We start from the raw sequence: 4,909 nt of genomic DNA on the forward strand, positions 1-4,909 counted from the left end.
GAACTCCCACTTAGATAGACATCTCTCTAATCATCTAAGTGATCACGTGATCCATATCAACTAAACCATAACCGATCATCACGTGAAATGGAGTAGTTTTCAATGGTGAACATCACTATGTTGATCATATCTACTATATGATTCACGCTCGACCTTTCGGTCTCAGTGTTCCGAGGCCATATCTGCATATGCTAGGCTCGTCAAGTTTAACCCGAGTATCCTGCGTGTGTAAAACTGTCTTACACTCGTTGTAGATGAACGTTGAGCTTATCACACCCGATCATCACGTGGTGTCTCGGCACGACGAACTTTGGTAATGGTGCATACTCAGGGAGAACACTTTTACCTTGAAATTTAGTGAGAGATCATCTTATAATGCTACCATCAAACAAAGCAGAATAAGATGCATAAAGTATAAACATCACATGCAATTAATATAAGTGATATTATATGGCCATCATCATCTTGTGCCTTTGATCTCCATCTCCAAAGCACCGTCATGATCACCATCGTCACCGGAGCGACACCTTGATCTCTATCGAAGCATCATTGTCATCTCGCCAACTATTGCTTCTACGACTATCGCTACCGCTTAGTGATAAAGTAAAGCAATTACAGGGCGATTGCATTGCATACAATAAAGCGACAACCATATGGCTCCTGCCAGTTGCCGATAACTCTGTTACAAAACATGATCATCTCATACAATAAATACATCATCATGTCTTGACCATATCACATCACAACATGCCCTGCAAAAACAAGTTATACGTCCTCTACTTTGTTGTTGCAAGTTTTACATGGCTGCTACGGGCTGAGCAAGAACCGTTGTTACCTACGCATCAAAACCACAATGATAGTTCATCAAGTTAGTGTTGTTTTAACCTTCGCAAGGACCAGGCATAGACACACTTGGTTCAACTAAAGTTGGAGAAACTGACACCGGCCAGCCACCTGTGTGCAAAGCACGTCGGTAGAACCAGTCTCGCGTAAGCGTACGCGTAATGTCGGTCCGGGCCGCTTCACCCAACAATACCGCCAAAACCAAAGTATGACATGATGGTAAGCAGTATGACTTGTATCGCCCACAACTCACTTGTGTTCTACTCGTGCATATAACATCTACTGTAAGTGCATCTAGTGCCCCTTAGTGATTTTGGTGTATTGAAGACTTATAGGTTAAGGGACTGATGCGTTTGTGAGTGTACACAGGTCTATAAGTCTATGAGGAGTTTGATATTTATTGAGAAAGTTGACCCCTAAAAATGAAGTTCTTTGATTGAAGAATTTGGATTTCTGAAGACTTTGAAAGTGAAGAAATTGGTGTAATCCTAAAGACTTGGTATTCATTCGAGGAACATGGAGCATGAAGACTTTTGTTTTCGTAGTTTCATTTTCTCTTTCTTGAGTCATAGGAAACACCGTACTGTTAAAGGGGGTCGAGGAAATACTAAGGAAAAAATCCCATGTGATGCTCAACTCAAATCCTACACCTACCAATCCCTTCGAGTGAAGCCATTGGAAATCTCATACAGTTCAGTCATATTCTTCAGTGACAGAGACGAAGTTCTTCTGGTCTCTGAGGAATTTGTTCCGACTAAGGAGTTAGGGATTCGCCAGTGCGGATTGCCTACACAGTGAGGAACATGATAGCCCTGAGGAATTTGATACTCAAAATTCTGACTGTTGCTGTGCTATGCGCCAGCTGTCCCAAAATATCTACCCACCTAACGGTCATATCATTGAAGGGCATTTATGTCTTATCATGTCGGGCTGCTCCCTAGGCTATAAACAGTCGCCCCCTACAACCACTAGCTGGTTGGCTGCTCCGAGAGAAACTGACACTTGTCATTTGAGAGCATCCCATCCTCCGAGGACTTTGAGTGAAAATCTTCAAGTGAGGAAAACCCATACCCAAACACCTACAAACCCAAAGTGATTGAGCATCACTGAAGAGATTGATCCTGCGTGGATCCGACGCTTGTTACCTTTGAAGACTGTGCATCTTCTAGACGGTTAGGCGTCATGGTCTAGAGCATCCAAGAGGAAATTGTGAATCGCCGAGTGACCAAGTCTGTGAAGGTTGGGAAGTCACCTGAAGACTTACCATGAGTGATTGGGCGAGGTCTGTGTGACCTTAGCTCAAGGGGAATACGGTGAGGACTGAGTGTCGTGAGCTGCGTGCTCAGGACTGGGTGTCCGGGACTGTGTGTCCTTAGGTTTAAATACCTAGCCGCCCTAACCAGACGTACAACTGTCACAACAGTTGGAACTGGTCTACCAAATCATTGTCTTCACCAAGCTACCTGGTTCCATTTCCTCAACCCTTCCATTTCCTCATTTCTGTGTTGTGTGCTTGTTCATATCTGTTTGAACACTTAGACTAAAGACTTTCTCTATTTCCTCAGTTCAATTTCTTTAGTTTGTTTGTCTTATCCAGTGTTATCCCGTGTTTACGCTTTCTGTACTCTGTGCTTGTTTTCATTTCATCATGAAGACCATTCTCATGCATTGTTATGTTTACTTCTGAGTACTTATTCCGTTGCAAGTAGTTCTTCACTCAGGAATTTCCTCACCCTGAAATTCCTCAGTGAAGAATTCATAAAAATCGCCTATTCACCCCCCTCTAGTCGATATAACGCACTTTCATCTACGCATAAAACAAGGCTCGGATGCCACTGTTGGGGAACGTAGTAATTTTAAAAAAAATCCTACGCACACACAGGATCATGGTGATGCATAGCAACGAGAGGGGAGAGTGTGTCCATGTACCCTCGTAGATCGAATGCGGAAGCGTTAGCACAACGCGGTTGATGTAGTCGTACGTCTTCATGATCCGACCGATCCAAGTACCGAACGCACGACACCTCCGAGTTCTGCACATGCTCAACTCGATGATGTCCCGCGAGCTCCGATCCAGCAAAGCTTAACAAGGGAGTTTCTTTAGCACGATGGCGTGGTGATGGTGATGATGATGCTACCGACGCAAGGCTTCGCCTAAGCACCGCTATGATATAACCGAGGTGGAATATGGTGGAGGGGGGCACCGCACATGGCTGGAATAGATCAACTGATCAACTTGTGTGTCTAGAGGTGCCCCCCTGCCCCCTGTATATAAAGGAGTGGAGGAGGGGAGGGTCATCCCTCTCTAGGGCGCGCCATGAGGAGTCCTACTCCCACTGGGAGTAGGATCCCCCCCCCTTCCAACTTGGAGTAGGAGAGGGAAGGAAGAAGAAGGAGGGAGGAAGGAAAGGGGGGCCGCCCCCCCTCCCAATTCGGATTGGGCTTGTGGGGCGCGCCACCTCCCTTGCTCCTTTCCCCTCCTTTCCACTAAAGCTCAATAAGGCCCATATACCTCCCGGGGGGTTCCGATAACCTCCCGGTGCTCCGGTATATTCCCGATCTCAACCGGAACCATTCCGGTATCCAAATATAGTCGTCCCATATATCGATCTTTATGTCTCGACCATTTCGAGACTCCTTGTCATGTTTGTGATCATATCCGGGACTCTGAACTACATTCGGTACATCAAAAACAAAAACTCATAATACGACCGTCACCGAACTTTAAGCGTGTGGACCCTACGGGTTCAAGAACTATGTAGACATGACCGAGGCACATCTCTGGTCAATAACCAATAGCGGAACCTGGATGCTCATATTCGCTCCCACATATTCTTCGAAGATCTTTATCGGTCAAACCGCATAACAACATACGTTGTTCCCTTTGTCATCGGTATGTTACTTGCCCGAGATTCGATTGTCTGTATCTCAATACCTAGTTCAATCTCGTTACCGGCTAGTCTCTTTACTCGTTCTGTAATGCATCATCCCGCAACTAACTCATTAGTTACAATGCTTGCAAGGCTTATAGTGATGTGCATTACCGAGAGGGCCCAGAGATACCTCTCTGACAAGTGGAGTGACAAATCCTAATCTCGAAATACGCCAACTCAACAAGTACCTTCGGAGACACCTGTAGAGTACCTTTATAATCACCCAGTTATGTTGTGACGTTTGGTAGCACACAAAGTGTTCCTCCGGTAAACGGGAGTTGCATAATCTCATAGTCATAGGAACATGTGTAAGTCATGAAGAAAGCAATAGCAAAAAACTAAACGGTCATCGTGCTAAGCTAACGTGATGGGTCAAGTCAATAAAATAATTCTCCTAATGATGTGATCCCGTTAATCAAATGACAACTCATGTCTATGGTTAGAAAACTTAACCATCTTTGATTAATGAGCTAGTCAAGTAGAGGCATACTAGTGACACTATGTTTGTCTATGTATTCACACATGTATTATGTTTCCGGTTAATACAATTCTAGCATGAATAATAAACATTTATCATGAAATAAGGAAATAAATAATAGCTTTATTATTGCCTCTAGGGCATATTTCCTTCATTTGTGTGCTACCAAACGTCACAACATAACTGGGTGATTATAAAGGTGTCTCCGAAGGTACTTGTTGAGTTGGCGTATTTCGAGATTAGGATTTGCCACTCCGATTGTTGGAGAGGTATATCTGGGACCACTCGGTAATGCACATCACTATAAGCCTTGCAAGCATTGTAACTAATGAGTTAGTTGCGGGATGATGTATTACAGAATGAGTAAAGAGACTTGCCGGTAACGAGATTGAACTAGGTATTGAGATACCGACGATCAAATCTCGGGCAAGTAACATACCGATGACAAAGGGAACAACATATGTTGTTATGCGGTTTGACCGATAGAGATCTTCGTAGAATATGTGGGAGCCAATATGAGCATCCAGGTTCCGCTATTGGTTATTGACCGGAGACGTGTCTCGGTCATGTCTACATAGTTCTCGAACCCGTAGGGTCCGCATGCTTAAAGTTCGGTGACGATCGGCATTATGAGCTTTTGTGTTTTGATGTACCG

The sequence above is a fragment of the Triticum dicoccoides genome, chromosome 4A (genome assembly GCF_002162155.2).
Source record: "Triticum dicoccoides isolate Atlit2015 ecotype Zavitan chromosome 4A, WEW_v2.0, whole genome shotgun sequence".
NCBI lineage: Eukaryota > Viridiplantae > Streptophyta > Magnoliopsida > Poales > Poaceae > Triticum > Triticum dicoccoides.